The sequence below is a fragment of the Molothrus ater genome, chromosome 3, assembly GCF_012460135.2.
Source record: "Molothrus ater isolate BHLD 08-10-18 breed brown headed cowbird chromosome 3, BPBGC_Mater_1.1, whole genome shotgun sequence".
NCBI lineage: Eukaryota > Metazoa > Chordata > Aves > Passeriformes > Icteridae > Molothrus > Molothrus ater.
The window spans coordinates 47,218,084-47,237,484 of NC_050480.2; the positions used below are offsets into that span (position 1 = coordinate 47,218,084).

Here is a 19,401-nt window from a genome sequence, read left to right on the forward strand (position 1 = left end):
AGCTTTTTATGATCTCTTTGCTTGCTTATTTTTAAGCATCACACGGTTTATTTTTAAGCAACACACTCCTAACAATAGAAGTCATTTATGTGGCACACTCATAGTCTAGGGTGACCCAAAGAACAGTTCTCCTCCCTTATCCCCTTTCCACATCAAGGAGAAAAAGCTTTCAGCAGAGGGACTGCTGCCAGACACATACCCTAGAACTAAATGTTTAGGGCTGGTTTGGGTGGGCAAGACTGTCACTATAGCCAGTTTCACTCTTGTCCTCTCTGCAAAGCAAAAGCTTCTTCCATCTGAACTGGTGGATTGTGCCAGCAGAGGGTTAGGGGTAAGATCCAAAGAGCCCACTGGAGGCATGAAGATGGGAATGTGTGTGCAAAAATGACTTCATAAGAAATTGCCTCATTGTCTCATATAACACATATAAGAAATTCCTCCTGCAGCTTTAATGATGGAGTGGGAAGCTAAACCCCATAGGAGTTCCTCCCTCTATTTACCAGAAAGGCAAGATATGGGCTCCAGTGATGAAGTGTTCCATTAATATTAAAGCTAGAGGAAATAAAGTGACTTAATTGTAAACTAACGACCTCATCCTAATAACCAAATTCTAAACAGAAAAGGCAAGAAAAAACCCCTACTTTTAGCCATGCTGCCAACTCATAAATTAAGCAAATGACATTGGCATATAATTACACTAATTAGTACTGATGCCAAGCAAAGACTATTTATGGATATGCATTCACCCCATTTCTAACCCCAGAGCCTAAATCTGAAGTAGAAGCTCAATCAGCACACTTTGAAAACTCAGTGTTATTGTTTATGCCATTGTGGATCTAATTTAATCAATACCATATTCTCATTAAATGCAAGGTCTGTTAAAGATTTTTTTTTCACAGGCCCTACAAATGAACTCTATTTGATTCATCTCATTACATTACTGCTCTAGGCTTAACTGTGCATCATTAACAGAAACAATACACAAGTTAAGTATAAAGCTCTATAGATCTCCTTAAAATGACACAGTCATACATGATTATGGTCATAAGTAATTGGAATGATAAAAGCTGGTGTCCGCAGTGATTGTCAGATGGTCATTGGCTCTTTCACAACAAAAAAGAATACCTCAGTGCCTGGTGCCCTTCATTGTGCCAAAAGGGAAGATAATGGAAATGGGTTCTATTATCCCACTAGTATAGATGCTGTACTACACTATAGGCTGGATTTTTTTTCATTTCCTGCTGCCACCAGAAAACTCTGAGGATGCCATTTCTTTCTCTGAATTTACAGCTTTCCATGTTTCAGTCACAAAGAAAGGACTGTATCACTACAGTGGAGTGGGATTTAAGTGATCAACATATGGTAGCTCTACAATAATATCTGGAAGAGATCAGCAAGGTCTGTATCTTGAACTACTAGAAGTAAGAATAAACTAATTTCTTCTCTTACTTCTTCCTAATAAATGCCAAGATGCATATTATACACATTAAGAGTGTAGCAGCCTTATTTAGCTTTGTGGGCTGCCTCTCTATCTCTCCTTGCTTTTAGAAATACTGTACATTTGCCACACTCCCTCCTGCTCTCTGTTAGTCTGCGTGCTGTTCAGTGGCAGAGAATCACACAATACACAAAGGCCTCGATGATTTACATCTGAAACAACCACATGTAGAAAAATTTTCATTCATTTTGTTATGGTGTTAAGAGACACTACTAAAGCTTGCACTGCCTTGCCAGCATCCATTCACTTAACTACACAGTTGCAAACCTTCAGCGACTTCACTGATTTCATCAGGTTTGGGTTTTCTTATAGGTTTAGGTTCTTATAGGTTCCTTTTGTTGTTTCAGCTTTTTATGTTCTTTTTCTTTTCCTAAAACTAGCCAACCAGGTCTGTGATTGTCATCTAATTATTTACTGGAAACATATATATATATATGGATATAGAGAGAGCACATGTAGAAAACCGCAGAAGATGTTTCCTGGTCTAAACTATTTTCTTGATATTTCTGCTGACCATTTCCATGTAGAGTTCTTCACTGATTATAATTGCTAGAAAATTGCATGTTTTTGCTCGTCCCTTTGGACAAATGGGCTTAAATTAGTGGTTGCACAGATCTGCAGCTGACTCATTACAACATAAAGCAGCCGACTGTGGGACTTGGGTTTTTTTTGGATCTGTTATTTTAGGATAGAAATTGCTGAGTTGGCAGCCAGTCTGACCATATAAATCAACAGCAACTGCATACTTTTAAAATGACATAGTGCATAATCAATTTAATATGTGAGGTTTGAGGAAAAATAGCTTTATTGGGGAAGTACTGATAATAAAAATTCAACCTATGGTTCCTCTCAGGTCACTAAGGGCAAAGCCATAAGCCAGTATTTATACCACCGGACAACTGGGTCTTTCTTAATCAGCCAGCCTTTCTTTGGATTGCTTCTGAATGAACAATAGCACCTAAAAGATTTATATTGGTGACAGAAAAAGGCCACTGGTATTATGACAGAGTTATTGCTATTATCATCACTTGAGGAGACAATAATACGAGAGTGCAAAACCAGCACAGATAGTCCTGCTGTGACTCTTGAAGATCTTTCTTCCACTTTGCAGCAGAAAGTCATGAACACCTCCAAAGCATCATCCCCTAAGTCTTCTGGTTCCAAGGCTGCTTTTTGATTAATGCTTTAAGAGAAGCAGAAAGCCTGGAAGGATCAAACATAATTCCACTTTCACTGTGGTGCAGTGGCACGCACTGCAGCTTCTCTTTCTAAAGTAATCCCAAGAGGAGCATGGAGTCACAATGCCATGTCCCACTGTGGAGCAGCAATTGTCAAGTCAAGTCTTGGGACAAGTTCATGACATTTTATGTGTGGGGGAAAGCTCAAGTCTCACATTCACACAGGATACTCTGAGGCAGAAGTGACATAGGAAGGGTTCCTTCTAGAGGGTGGGGTAGGGAATGGTTGGAACCAAAGCACTGAAAGACAGTGCACAATCTTGTCAGTTTTGGACACTAAGACACTATCTGAATATAGGAATTTTGAGATGGAAAGGTATAAAAACAAGAGAACCAGGCTGGGGGCCTGTAGAATGTGCAGAACCACAGCCCTTTCACTGTGATTAACTGCACTGGCTCACAATCAGTAGGGCTCATCAAGATCTCACTGTCTGTCTTGCCATCAGGTCCTGTATTCAAATCTGATTAATGGAATTGCTTATCCTCATGCTGCAAGTAGAAAAGCAAGAATCTGCTCATGTGTAAACAGAGCATATGTTTTCTATTCAATTATTTCATAGGTCTTCACAAACATGGCTGGAAAACTAAAACCAAAATTTTTCAAGTATTTTTTTTCAAGTATGATTGAAATTGACAAGGTTCACTAAAATTTGCCAAAGAGCAGAGAATTAACGTAAATTTTTTTGTCAGTGAATTTTTTTTTGAAAACTGACTAATCTAAAACCACAAGGTATTTTAAAGCACATCTTTTTATATTAATTCAGCATTATGGAAAAACATAGGGGCAGATATAAGACAATACAAAACTGGCTTCTCATCTTGAAGAGACCAAGCTGGTATCCATTGTTATGTCCCTTGGGTTTTGACATCAGAGGCATCAAAACTGAACCGATTAGATACAACTTATTTTTTGAATTCAAATATTGAAGTATAGAAACAAGGCAAAAATCCTGCAGTCATCAACGTATTTCTTTGAAATGCTCCAGAGATTAAGGGGAGAGGAAGAGGGAAGAAAAATCAAGGGAACAGAAAAGTGTGTCTGAATTACAAAGGACAAAATGAAATTGACAGGTTTTGAATTTCAAAATAGCTTCTGGAGTAATTTATTTATTTCTAACACTGATTTAACAGTACCAAATAAATATTTAAATACATGAAAGTGGGTTTTTTGAACATTCTTTTGGAAAAGCAAAAGATACTGGGAAAAACAAAGGCAAATGAAATCAACAGCCCATATTGCTTAAATAACTTCTTTTAAACTACCATATTTTGTAAGAAAACCAAAATGAAAAATCCTCACTTTTTAGCAAATGAAAGTCCTCCTGAGGACAGCTATTTGCCTTAATTCTCCAGAGAGCCTAAAAATGCATAAAGTATATTTTAATGAGGAAAAAAGGTTTATTTCTAAAATATAATTCCCAATTTGCCTTCATTTTTAGTGTAGGCAATGGACATAAAACAAATGAAATGTTTAGAAAATGGCTTTTAAAAATAAACTGCTTGTGCACCATTTTCTTTCTTTTTTTTTTTTTTTTTGCATTAACAACATTATTCTCTGCTAACCAGAGGCAAACTAATTTTAATATAAGAGGCTTCCTTCATAATCTAAACAAAAAGAGAGATTTAAGGGCAGATTTCTTAAATGCTGTGGCAATACAGCTCTGACTGATTAATGAAAATGTACAGCCTTTAGAACTGTTTGATGACATACCCTCAGACTAGGATGTGATTATTGACAACCACTGATATCCAGGAAATCAATTGTCACCACACACAAATGTTAAGTCTGTACAAAAGCTACTAAGTTATCTTTTTTTTTTTTTTTCCCAGCACTCAACAATATTGCCTTTGAATACCATATTATCTTTTCATAGGAGTTGCTCTGAGACTTCTGTTGCTACTAAGAATATGTACCATGAAAAACAATGAATTGGTAAAATGAATAAACTTTAAGAATCCAGTGCAGGCATATCTTGTTCTTGGAACTGGTTTGATCTCAGTTATTTTAAATCAAAACTTCAAAAAGACAAAATAAGCAGTACCTGTTGATCAACATTTGCTGACTCTATATGGTGCAGTGGAAATTACTACACGTTTGTCACAAACTTGACACTCCAGTTCAAGGAGTATAATTAAACCTATTATTTAAATTACACTTGCTCAATGCATCAGCTCAGTTTCTGCCCACTCTACAGGACCAGACATGCATGTGTATAAGCTGGCTCTAGCTCACCTAGGTGGAGACCATTTTCCTCTAAGTTCAAAGAAGAAACAAGCAAATCATACTTGTTGTACTGCTTTTAGATGAGATTTCCTCCCCTCTAAACTACTGCACTGACAATAGATGCGGAATTCTCATTTGGTACAAATGTAACTCAAAAATTCACATATTTTTTCCGAACATTTCAATTGAATTCTCAGGATTGTTGGATTCAGTAGGACAAATTTTACAGTAACTGAGTGTATGTATACATCCAAACCCTGATTTTCAGCCACTGGCATTTGTTACAGAGGGAAGAACAGCAATCATCACATTGCACAAACACTTCTAGTGGAGTTTCTTGATCTTCATACCTTTACAACTTCAATTACTTTTACTGCTACACTCACATCATCTGTACTCCTTGTTCTTGGAGGATGGATTTCCCATAGCTCAAACATTTTGGAGAACTATGAAAACTTAAATGCTATTTTCATAATTATTACCATTTTTTAAACAGAGATTTTATCCCCAAATACTTGGTAGGAGAAGAAAATTATTTGGTACAAAAATATTTTTTACAGAGGAGTAAGATGAAAGTTTCAGTTTTCTGGTGAAAATATAATTTGTCTTGTCTAAGTCTCAGATTTCAAACATACTTAGTGGTGCAACGAGCAGGCCAACCACATGGCAGAATGTTTAGGAAAGCTGCACTGGTGAAAACAGGCACAAGTAACGTGGCTCAGAAGGTGCTCAGGGGAAGCAGTGTCTGACATAAGCTCAGAGTGGTGTGTTTGGACACCTCTTCTCAAGGCTTTTCCCACCCACACTAAGTACTGTGAATTTTACTTGGAAATCCTTTTACTTTAAAAATGAATTTCAAAAATCAGGTATGTATGCATGCCATTTAAAAGATGTGTTTGGCTGAGATGAGAATGTCTGGACCGGTGATTTCAAGAGAAAAAGGTGGGGGGAGAAGGGAAAGAAAAAGTTCTGAGAATTATAGAATCATAGAATCTTTAAGGAAGGAAAGAACTTTAAGATCATTGAGTCCAACTATCAGCCTAGAACTGTGTCCATCATTAAACCATGTCCACACATTCTTTGAACACTTCCAGGGATGGTGGCTCAACCACTTCCCTGTGCAGTCTGTTCCAATGCTTTACAACCCTTTCTATTAATATTTTTTTCCTAATACCCAATCTAAATCCCCCCTAGTGTACCTTGAGGCCATTCCCTCTTGTCCTGCCACTTGTCACCTGAAAGAAGAGACTAATCCCCACCTGGCTACACCTCCCCTTCAGGTAGTTGTAGAGAGTGATAAAATCCTCCCTGAACCTCCTTTTCTCCAAGCTAAACAATGCCAGCTCCCTCAGCTGCTCCTGCTAAGATTTGAGCACCAGCCCCTTCACCAGCTTTGTTGCCCTTTCTCTTTTGTCTCTAGGACCCTTGGTTGTGAGAGGAAGACATTTCCTGACTTCAGTCTATAAACTGAGAGAATAAAAACATCCCCATAAACTGAAATGCGTAATCCAAGTGGATATGTACCCTAATTTCTTAAGCCTTGAAGTAAATGGTAGGAGGTAACTCTCCTTATTTTGTCACTGTTGGTGTAAATATGGATGAAGAAAAAAGTGAGGTGGAGGGGGAGGTAAGGGATGGGAAATGAAAACCAAATTTATTCTTCCATGCACAAAGGAGCAGATACATTCTCGGTATGCCACGAATTACAGAGTCATCACAAGGATCTCACCGTCAGAAAGGGGAGTTATAGCCTTAGGGGAAAAAAAAAAACCACCTTAAAAAAATTGACCATGACTGATGTGTGTGAAAAATCATCAGGGTTAACTATTTCATCTTCCCAAAGAACTGGTTTCTTTCTTGTGCTTTTTTGTTAGGTGAAACAAAACAGGTCCAAATCATTACACTGATTTAAATAGAATGAGGATGTTGTGTAGGTTTTTTTTAAAGTATTATTAACTAATAAGTTTCTGATACATGTTGCCATGCGTAAGGCAGCACCTGAGGCAGTCTTTGTGCTCTCAAAAGAAGAAAAGGGACCACATCTAAAAATTTACAAAAAAATTAAAAACAACAAAATTAAACAACAACAACAAAGTGATCAAGAAATTCAACAGCACTAGCATGGGGAAAGAAAGCAAACAAACAAAAAAGATTTTCAGCTATGCTTTGAAATTAGACGGTGAACAGATGCTTTAGAAAGATAAAGAAGGGCTTCTTTCAGGCAGCACAAGTTTTAGGCAGCCTTTGATAGGACCAAAAGGCCTCTGATGCTAGATGAGAGAGGTGAGATCAGACAAAAGCTGTGTGAAAGGTGATATTGCAAATGAGGGTCTTGCAGGAGAAAAAGAAACCTTTTGAGAGAGTTGCCACACATCTGTCCTGTTTATGCAGCACCAACCTGCATCCTGCTACCTTCCTAGCAAAGGACTGGATGGAGGGTCTTTGACTTTCTCTGGCTCAGCTGTCCTGTGTTTCTACCAACTCCACCCTTATAGCTCCTTGTTCTTCACAGTTTCATAGGAACCATATCAGAATGGATTTTTTTTTTGTCATTTGTACCTGAAAAAGCCTTTCAATAAGCCAGAGTGATCCAGTATGCACCCTGGAGCAGAGGCAGGGATCATCACACATCAGCTTCCAGAGTATATGTGCAGGGCTTCCCTTTTCTTGACTGGTGCTTGCTCAGGCTAAAAACATCTGCTTGAAATTTTTGTACATTGCGTCCAAGATCTGAATACATTTTCTGCACGTTTGAAAGGTAAATGAAACTGCCAGAAAGCCTGTCAAGATTAAAACCACTGAAATCCTCTTGAACTGATGACAATTTCTTCTCTTGCTTTTCATTATCCTACTACACTGCACATAATGAACTTTCCTGCTAAAAGATAACCAATGGCAAAGAAATTACAGGAAGAAGCAACTTGAGCCTATTCAGTCATTTGCAGGAGGTGGATTTTATAATTAGTTCAGAGCAAAACCTGCCCTTTATTAGCATAGTAATCTTTTTGAACAGTATTCATCTTTTCCTCATCATTTTATAGTGTGTTATTCCTTTATCTATCATTCAATTATAACACAGTGGCTTACTGGAATTTCATCTAGGCACTAAGGTTTCTTAGTTCTTCCTTTCTCCCTGGAAATTTTGGAACATTTTGGGCCATGTGCTACAAAAAGCAGTGCCATTGCTCAAGCTAGATTATACTGTGGTCTAGTCTATATAATCATTTTCATCTTATGTTCTGAGTCCATGGGACCCAGACTCCTTAACCATAGTTCAGGGGAAGAGACTACCAAGGGGCCTTTATCTGCATTCTGCATGAATTTAAAGGGACTATTTTCAAAAGTAAAGTTGAGTCAACTGCAATTTTTTTCAATAAACATATCCTATGTTTATGAAATATTTCAATTTACCAAGAACACCACTTACTGCATACATTTGTATTTTCCATAGTAATAATTTTTTAAGGATTAGCAATTTTAAATGAGAAAACTGGCAAAACAAGGTACAAAATGGAAGGGAAAGGGGCAGAAAACACAAGGAGGTGATGTGATTAATTTTTTATTTAATTACTTTTAGTTTGTGAATTTATAATGCTTCTCAGGAATTAGGCTCTCCCTCCTACTCGGAGAATGAAAAATGTGTTGCAATATTATAATTTCTCACTGCATTAAAGGATTACTTCTCTACCATAAGTAGAGAAATAATCCTTTAAAGAAAAAAAAAATAGAAAAAAACCCTTCCCTAAGTTCAGGGAGCTCTCAGGATTTGTCTGTGTTGCAGCATTAACACAAACCTTGCCTTCCTCTAACATAGTGGTGAGAGGATCATCCCTTCTTCTGATTCCTCCTCCTTTACTGAATACTCCTCTCCCAGCAGTTTTCAGAGGCAGCCCTACTGCCAGCCTCTCTTTCCATTTCCCAAGGGAACCTTAAATCTTGGCTTTGGTTCGTTTTTTTTTTAGTTTGGCAAACATTTTAGGTAAGCATTCCATCACACTTTTTGAATAAAGATGCCGACCACGCCTAAGGGTGGCCAGATGTGACATGTTAAATGTGGCTGAGGAGTTATAAAGGGCTGGGCAAGATTTAACACAAGCTGTGACTTCACTCTTTAAGTGCAAGGAGAGACCAGTACACATGGTGAGAGAGTGGATCTGTCACCATTGGCTTTGACTTTTTAACAGAGCAATTTGGAGAGAAATACTAAATGAAGTCCAAGGATAGGGTATGTCTAAGAAGGCAGGGATCCTGTTTTGATTTACAGATAAGAAGGACAGTTCGGCACCCTGTTCTCTGCCTGAGTTTCCACTGCAGCACATAACTGTGCGGGGAGGTGCTTAGATGGAGTTTCACCTCTGTGTCTCTGAAAATAATACACAGAGACCTGGAAATAGGTAAGACAGTTGTTTGTTTGTTTGTTTGTTTTTTTCTTTGTGTGGGAATACTAAAAAAGTACCCCAGAGCTCCTGAACAAATTTACATGAGGGATGGGGTACATCCACTGAAGATGGCAAAAAATTCAGCATCTCTGAGGGATCACAGCTCTGCTTTGTACAGGAATTGCTGTTAAACAGTTAAAAAAAGCACACACACGAGTGGTAGCGTATCTCCTCACAGAGAAATGCCCGCTACAGCTAGTAGAAATTAACTGACTTATCCCAGCACTTTCTTGCATGTCAATGTCTAACTTTTTAATCACAACCACCCTGCATAATATGGAAATTAAGAACATCATCATTTCCAGTAATTACCAGAAACATACACATTTTCCAACAGGGTGACATTATGTCATGAATCCCCTTGTCAAGAAGAAAAAAAAGACAAAACATATCATACTTGTTTGAGAAGGCAAAGTGATAGATTTGTCATGAGGGTAATCATCTATATAAAAAAAAAATCCACTATTATCAACTTCCTGAATTTCTGAAAAGGGATTCATTTTCTGCCTGAGCTAATAATGAACATTTTTCTTCTATTCATCATCTTCAGCTTTTTTCTCTCTTGAGATTCATTTATCACTAGCTACTGAACCTGAGAAATAAAAAGTAGACAACATCCCTTTTTGAAGTAATGGCTTAGAAGACTATTAAATCAAGAGGCAAAAGATGGATTTTGAAGATGTACATTCAAAATTCTTGTAACAGCTGCAGGTTTTTAACACAGGATCTGCACCACTGGTTTAGCATAGGTATTGGAGAAAGTAAGTTTTTCCAGTGACAGCACAAAGTGGGGAACAGTATTTTTTTTTCCAGATAAAATTCACAGTAAAAGGAATGAAATAGAAGAAATAATGAGATCAATGGCACTATAAAGTGCAATTCAGGCTGCAGGAATTATTCTAGGATGATTGTTCAAGTGCATTTTAAATCTAAAATGGCCTGCATTAAAACAGATCATGCAGATGCTTGAAGTCTTCCCAGCCCATCTGCCTGTGCACAGCTCTCAGCCTGTCAGGCCCTCACTTGGGCCACTGATTGACTATTTTGTGCTACTGAGAAATGGAGTGACAGCCACGCTAGGGGAAATGGCCCAAAAGTCTTCTCCTATGGTACAGTCAGGCCTGAGGCTCCCTGAGGATCCCAGAGCCTCAGCCCTGCTGAGCTTTCCCTGCTGCTGGCATTCCTGCTCTTTGGCAGAGCTAAGATGGGACATTTCTGTAGGGAAAAGGAGGAAGACACAGCATTTGCACTTCAATTCTTCTCTTGTAAGATTCTGCTGTCACGTTGTCTTACTATCCCTACCTTGTATTTTCCAACAAAATGAGACCTTGTATCATCAGCCTGGGAAGCACAGGAAAGAAGATCCCTTACACATATGAGATGGAAGAAGCAGGACTTTCTTTGCTTTAGAGTAGGATGCAGAGAGAAGACATCCCCAAATGCCCTTTTACCTCATCCCTTTTACCTCAAGGTTTTCTGGCACGGCAGAAAAAACCATACAAGCAATCACCGTTGGAGGTGCTTGCCTGATGCTACTGGGTGTGCTTTCACAAGGTTATTGCATAAGTGCATTCAGATCTCTCACTTGGGCCCTGGCAGAGGTCTCTGGGCAAATCAATGAGTCTAACTTCCAGGAGCAGGTTTCTGAGAGGTGTGCTTCAGCAGCACTAGGATTCACATCAAGGTACAGGTTTCTGACATTAAGTGGTTCCATACTTTCCATGGCGTCTCACTGGGACAGCTTCTTGCTTAACTTGCTATGCTAAGCAAATGTATGGGATTTGAGAGATTACTCTCTGAGATTCTAGCTTGCTGGTCAGAAGCCAAAATGCAGACAACACCTATGAAGTCCCAAAGCTAAGCAATTTTAGTATGCAAGGCTGACTGTGTGTGCAGGAGAGGCAAATTTCACAGGCTTGTAAAGCTAGTAGTGAAGAACAGACCCTCTGCAATTTCTTTCTGCAGTGTTTTCAAAGAGAAGGGGCAGAAGAAAGGAATGAGTGTAAATTCAGTCTCCACTCATGGGTTCCTTGCTAGGAAGCAGAGACAGCTTTCAACAGCAAATTCTCATTTCAGTGTTGTATTAACTATGAGCAGGATATGAGGAAGAGCAGAGGCTTTAATACCTGGCATTGAAGGTTATCAAATCCTGTCAGAAGTCAGAAAAAACCACTCATCCTCCAGGTGATTTCTAGACAGAGTACTCTAACACTGTTGCCAAGAAACTCGGCTATCCCTAGGCAGCACCTTAGAAGTAAATACTCACAGCTGTTTCTAAAATTTTGCATAGTGAGAATTGAAATGGATTCTCTACTTAACACAGCAGACAGCTAGCCAGAACAAAGCATGAAATCAAATTCCATCAATCCCTTAAATTTGTTTATGCAACCCATTGTTACTGCTCACAGAATAGCTTTGGCAAGCAAAGGCCATGACAAAACATAGCTGTAGTTTATAAAGAGAAATTCTTCCCATCTGCCATTTTTGTTGTCAGTTGTTTTATATTAATTTCTCTCCATGCAGTTCCAAGTTTAATCTGGGCACAGCTGCACTGAACCAAGGAAGCTGAAGTAATTTTTCTCTTCTAGTGAAGCAGAAATGGGGGAGAAAATGGCACCTACCACTTTTTTTTTTTTTTGTAGGAATAGGTTAGAACTTCTTTGCGGTAACACTGATGTAGATTAAGCTTGCACTTATGACTTTTGATACAAATATTTCTGGTAATTTCATTTTATCTGTGACAAGCAAGATGAAATTCACACCAAGGAGCATGTTCTCAAGTAACTTTCTTCACATGGGAATGAGCTGACTCAGCACATGAATTATGGAGTCACAACTACATGGTGCCATATTACAGTGCTTAGATTAATAAAGATTTTGCCTTAACTATAAACAGCATTGCTTGGGCAATAAAGGGATTTAATCTGTATCTACTTGGACTTCCACTTTACTTATATGCTGAAATGGCACATGGGATTTCAGCATATAAGGGCATTATCAATGGTCACAAGGGTTTATTCATTCCTGTGGCGTCTCTACTTCAAAACCTTTCTGGTCACTGCACAGCCATAACAGAGAAATTGTAAGCAGGCAGTGTCATCATGTCAGCAGAGCATCTATTGTACACAAGGAGAGGAGCAGAGGCTGTTGACCTTGGTAAGTGGAGTCTGAGCTAGAGACTCGCTCATACCAAGCACAAGGAAGAAAACTATTAAAGTTAAAAACATGTCTCTGTAAGACGACCACAAGGGCATCTAAATTAAAGGACTGCTGAAGCAGTGAGGTTTGGGGCTGCCAGCCTAACTACCAGTAAAGCTCAGAAAGTTCCTTCTAGTTCTTTCGTTTCTATGGTAGCTGTAGCCTTGTCATGAAAAAATCCCAGTGGCACAGGACTACTGCAGATACATTAAGAAACCTGAAATGCAAATGGTATGTATCGTTATATGCTGTGAGGGAATTAACCTGGTTTAATTTTAAGACTTTTCAATCAGAAGGGTTCAGTGTAAAAGAAAATGTTGCTAGAAGGTGTGCTTACTTCTATTCATGGCTCATTTCAATGTACTCTGAAGCTGGACAAAATCCACTGGGTTTTATTTACCAGCAAACCTTCATAGTAGATAAAGTAATCACTGCAAGAAACCTGTAATTCTTCTTTGCTAATGAGCATTGCTAGATTATTGTGTGACAGGAAGAATATGTCCAGGGAATACCCTGCTGAACATTTCATCCTCCCTGGAATATGCTTTTGTGAGATAAGTCATAATAAATACAATGCGCCAATTGTCTAACCTATTGGGAAAGAGTAGGTACACGAACAACTGGGTGCAAATATGGGAGAACCTGCTGACCGGCGTGGATGTTGTTTAAATGCCATTTTCAATAACAGCACTATAGGTAAAGGCTAGGCAGGCAGATCACTTGTGTAATAGCTGGAAAGTGTCCTCCTGCTGTTGACAGGAAGGACTGACAAGAGAAATTATTTTCTTACAATGCCTGATACAAAAATTCAGGAATTACCAAAATGGCAGGCAGAAAAATGCAGGAAAGAAAAAGAGGTTCAAACATGATAAATGATAGGAATTCAAAATTACTCATACTAGCTGAGGAATGCAAAATACATCTTTGTAATATGGAGTGCCAAGCTTTAAGCATGCATCAATGAAGGGCATGAAGTGACACATTTTAAGTTCTAGAGACTACCTGGTTTATTTTTCTAACTAGAAACTTCTAATTTATTGATTAGGAAAGTCAACTATTTAGAGTCAATTGTTTTTTCTTTGAAAGGTGTTAAGAGCATGATTCATCTTTTCATTTTGCTGAGCACCCAACTGGAATATCCTTCTCTTCTCTCATTCAGACAGTCATTATCAAACATAGCTGCCCTATCTGCTTCCAAACTCCTAAACAAAGCTGTCAAAGCTCTCCCCATCAGCTATGAATGTAAGAAAAAAGCTCCAATGGTTTCTAAGAGAAGAAAGATAGACAGGATGCTGAGTGGTAAATGAGGATATTTGGAATACATCTGTGGACACATACTTTGTCATTCCCTACTCAGCGCATCTCCAGCTCAGAGGAATGGATTCTCTTACACAGCAGCAGCTGTTACTGTTTGGATTGTAAATAGTCATAAGCCATATGGTGTAGCAGGAGAAAAAAACTTCACACTTTCTCACATGGACAAATATTATTATTGCAAAGCATAAACACATCAATACATATATATCTTTTCTCTGGGGAAGAATATAGTCTTCAACCTGATGCTAACAAAATTATTGGCTTCCAGATGAGCAGGTTACCTGCTGACAGCTGGTTTAGATTTTTAGAATTTGGATGTTCCAATAGAAAATAAATGTAGGTGTGCAGTAGATACAGCACTTTCAGATTGATAGATGGGGTGAAAGAGACACAAAATATAAACTGAGGTAGTGAAATGGGAGAGATGATTAGGAGGGGGAAAAAAGTCTATGTGCAATTACTATGGAAGAATATATTGTTATCTACTAATTAACTACACAAAACCAGCATGATTGTGGTGGCTTATCATGCAAACGGATCTGCAGTTTCTTCATGCATGTGAATTTGAACTTTCCACCTGGTCAGTGGTGCATAAAGTGTTTCAGATGTTGGTGGATTATATCCAGACAACAACAGGCCTCTCAAAAAGGATGGGACTTCTGCATGGTAAGGGAAGCTGATACAATCAACATGCCCAGAACTCGGAATCAGGAGAAGATGCAGTTCACTCCCTTGCTGTGCCCCAGCTAAGGGTTGCTTTCATTTTAAACCACGATTTCTTCAGTGTTCATGTTTAAAACCTACTAGCGCTTTTATTTATGTTATTTCTAAAGAACTGTTTAGCTTATCTTTTTGCTTCAAGCACTTTAATTAAAGGAAAGTGTGATCACTCTTCCCATCGTGTGGTGAAGCTGGCAACACACAGAGTTAACTTACAGTTCTGCAGAGCCAAGTTTCTGAACTACACCCCAAAAGTCTCAGGAGAGGGACACTGCACTTGCCAAGAGCAAACACTCGCACATTCTATTTGTATGGTTAGACAGACCCCATAATAGAACCCATGACCTGGCAATTAACACTCCTTCTGTTCTGTGCCCGTCTCAACCTGCATCAAATCCTACATTGACACCAACTGACAAAACAGAGCAGTTCTGAATTTACATGAAGAAAATCCCCATCAGCAACAGATTTTGTCTGTGACCACTGCACCCCAAATGAAATGAGACAATGATAAGGATGGCAGGGCACTTCTGAGCCCACAGGAGTGACTCCTGACCTCCTCAGGACACCAGTAGCCATGAATGAAGTCAAGAGACCTTCTGCATTCATCATCCCTTGATGAGAATCACATTCCAGACCCAACTCGTGGATATAAATAGACGCAGAAATTCAGCATATGAAATATGAAACAAAGTAAAAAACCCCAATCTTCCACAGGATTTGGTGTCCTTGCATCAAACAGCCATTTTTCTCTAATGATGTTCCTACCAGTTTTCAATGAAAATGACTTCATGGTTAAATGCTTTTCTACCACAGTTACCATTTCTATCCTGGCATCATAAACCACATTCTGTTACTATATATTTGGTTACTATAACTCAAAAGTGGGAGTAAAATGCCTGTGGATCAGGAGAACGAGTCCACTCTTGCCTTCGAAAGGTCCAGCACGCCTCAAAGTGTTTTCTTTTTATCTTTAACAGGGAATGTGGCTCAGACCAATGATCCAGTAAGGACCAGATATCCTGACTCACTCTCGCCAAGCTGGCTGGATAACCCCACAGTCAAGACACGTGGGGAACCAGTTCACCAGGTTCCAGTACTGAGATACTCTGCAGAGCAACTTGAGAATCCCCTCCAGATCTCAGCTCAGCACAGCAGTGTTACTGCAAACCTCTCTACCAGTGTGAACTGCCAACAAATCTTCTTCGTGACAATCAGCTGGCTTCCTCCACAGGAACGCAAAGCATTTGCTGTTCTCTTTTGAAATCACAACGAACATTTCCAGGCACCTTTCTTTTACAATACTTCTTTAAAATCACCATGTTCACACAAACAGAGCCCCATGTTTGATTTCAAGAAAAGGGAAATCCCACAGACAGCAGATTTCATTGAATCTTTTTCATATAGTAGTGTTTCTAAAGTTCAGTCTTGAGTGCATGGCTCTGCTCTTGGCAGAGAGAGCTCATCTGAGAAGAGTACAATCAGATGATGATGGAAGTGTTACAGTTCTGGGAAAATGGTTGTAAAAACCCCCCAGTCACTGCAAAAAAAGAATGAACTGAAATAGTCTCCTAGTTTTATTTTTTAAAGAGATATTTAATCCACTTAGAAAATAAATCATGCAGGAGACATTTCCAAAGTGGTCACTGGATTGAAGTTGATATAACTAAGTTGCAAAAGTAACTTCCATGCATGGGAACCTGTTCAATATATATGTTCAGACAACCACAGAGGTTGTCATTACCCGTAAAACTCTTGGTTTACAACCAGATTACATGACTGCGGCACAAAGGTTCAACAGGACAATCATTTCCACTTGCAAACCTGCTGTCGTGAGCTAATGATGTTAGCACAAATCACGTATACAAGAAAAAAAAAATTAAGAACTTCATAGCTTGCAGACTTTAGCTAAATTATATGGAAAAAGATTACCTTAACTCATACATCCCTAATATGCAGGTTGTTTGTGTAATCCTGTATTTTCAGCAGTGGGACAGCCAAATGGTTACTTTAGTCACCTTTTTTAAAACAAGGAACACAAATAAGCCCTCACAAATTTGAACAAGTTTTATATTAATCATGCTCTCCCAACTGTAGTGCTGCCCATGGAGAAAAGACCGAGAGACAGCTGAAACAGTGCCATCAGATTAAATACACCAGTAGAGTAAGAAAAAATTACTGACATTTTAAGAATATGGAAACGGAAAGATTTTGTGGGAATAGCGTACCACACGAACAAAGTGCAACTCACTTTGTGAGCAAGTGTAGTAAAATGGGTCATACTGTGGCTTCCTCAAACTGATCTAAGGTTGCCTGTGGCAATGCCTGAGACAATAAGCTAGACACGCTGATTATAAGCTTTACCAGATAGATCAGGCTCCCTTTCTCCCTCAGAAAAGAAAGTGTTCTTTAAGTTACTTTAGCAAGCCTCCAGTTGATTTTTCCTTTTCGTCAGGTTAATATGAATGTCCTGATTACCATCAGCAACAAGAGAAGGCACAATAAAGTTTACTTGTCCTAACCTGCAGCTATGCATATAAGTATCTGCCTTTATATAAGTAGCATTATTTTGTCTGGCCTTTCTGCACTTATGGGCAAAACTAGGACTTAAAAAACCCACAGTGTCTCTTTGGATAAAATCAATAATTCAATGACTGAAATATTAGTTGCATTTTGATGGAAAAAAAAAAAGAAAAAAGAAAAACGAAAGAAAACAGCTACTTACAGAACATGCAGAATACTATTCTCATAAAGAGAACAGTCATAATTAGTCACCTTTAAAAATTTTTTCCCCCATTTCCCCATCAGAAATAAAACTATGTTATTATTTTATTTTTCCTTTTTTTTTAAAGTAAAATATCCACCTCTTCAAATATCAAGATAGCAATACTGTAAATTATTTGAAAATCTGGGTTACACTTATCTTAAAAGTAGCTGCTTAGACAAAATACATCTATTTAATGAGCTAACGTGTTTCCCTTTCAGATCCTTCCGAAAGCCATATGAACTAACTGTGAATCAGATTTGTATCTTGATATTAAAAGAGAAATCACATTCCACTTCCCAACAGAACACAACGCAAACGTGCCTTTTACTGCCTATAATGGCTACATTATGTTTTCTGCTTAATAAAAGACATATAACTCTGCAGCGAGAATAGCAAAATCACTTCCATCTTACTTTTCAGAAACTGCTGAGTAAAACTCAGAACAATAAAGATCCCTTTCCCCATTCACATGGTTTACTCACCATCACTTTATTCCAAAACTCTGTTTCACTTGAAAAATGATCCATAACAATGAAATGATTTCTTCCTTGTCAAAAGTATCACTCCAATAATTTAAATTACTGAACGCAGAAAAGGAAACATAGTGCTCCACAGAGCACTCTAAACACGCTCTGTTGTTTTTGCTGATGCAATGAGGCTTCTAAGCAAACGAGCAAGTTTGCAAGCAAGCTGGGTAGTGGCATTTTCCTTATGATTCAAAAGTGAAGTATGCCTCAGCTAACTGAATGCTCGCACAACGTATAATAAAGGAACTCAGGGATTCATACACGTCTCTAACACAATCATTTGTAAAACTTCGACTTGTATTACCATCTCTAAGTCTGCCACACCTCAAAAACGACGAGCCAGATACAAACTTCTACTGGGTGCTATGTGCAGCCAAGAGAAAGACAGCTTCAAGCCAGAGGCTTGTATGTAAAAGTCTCTGAAGTTTAAGTCCCTAAGGTGTATGAAATTACATTCCGTGTATGGAATGTGACTGTGGATTCCTGCTTGCTGCATATATAAATATGATGAAGTTCATCATAAGCCACACATTAAAAACATAGAGTCTGCCACAATGCATTACCAGATTAATGCACAAAACTATCGTAATAGGAAGAAGTTACAAAAACATATTTAAATAGGTTCATAATTGCAACTTTTAACAATTAAAACGCCCCTCCCTCAAGTGCCAAGAAAAGCACAGAAGCATTTGCAGGGTAATTTTCTAAGAAATGGGGATAACAAGATCCAGGGAAAATCTAAAAGCTGTGTCTTCCTTTCTACAGAGGTGCAGACCTGTCTGAGCCCTGAGAAGGCAGAGTTTAGAAACAAACCTCTGCCTTAAGATGAAGAAGGGAGAAATCCATAACAACTTAATGACCGCCTGATAGGTAGGAGCCTCCAGTGCAAGATGTGTCATTTATTTCATCAATCTTTAAAGCTCATGTCAGCTGCCTTGACAGGTAAACCTTGCGAAGGTTGAAAATCTTTCAAGTTCCAGACATCAGCAAATAAATGCTGATGCAGACCTTTACATGACCATCAACCCTCACCGGATTCATCGAGTAACCTTTTTTCCTTTGTCAGCTTTTACTTTTTCTGACACACTGAGCTCTGAGGTGATATTCCCTCTACACCACTTGACGTTTCCTAATGACCTGGGAGCGCTGCATGTGCTGCAGCCCTTACTGCCTTGGAAACTGCATCAAGATGAATGTTCTCCACAGCTACAAGTTTTAACATTTAAAAGTTCATGTTTTCTTCCAAGCTTCTATCTTTAACATCTTCCTCTGATGCCCTTGCTGTGCTTGCAGGTTCTTCTCACAACTCAGAGAAACAGGCAGGCAAAACTAGGTAAGGACATGGATTAAAGCAGGAGTGGCTCTTAAGGGAGCCCCAGCACCCTCTGCTGGGGCTGAAGTGGTGGGAGGTAGCTGGGCCAGCCTGTGGCACTTCAGCCTCACGGCTGGGGTGACCCTTCAACAGCTGGGGCA

General features: G+C 38.8%; 1 protein-coding gene across 3 annotated transcripts in view; it reads right to left on the bottom strand.

The window, feature by feature from the left end:
- LOC118684776 (SAM and SH3 domain-containing protein 1-like) overlaps positions 1-19,401 on the bottom strand; it is a 535,928-nt gene that overhangs the window by 172,544 nt on the left and 343,983 nt on the right. The gene's annotated exons all lie outside the window — the stretch shown is intronic.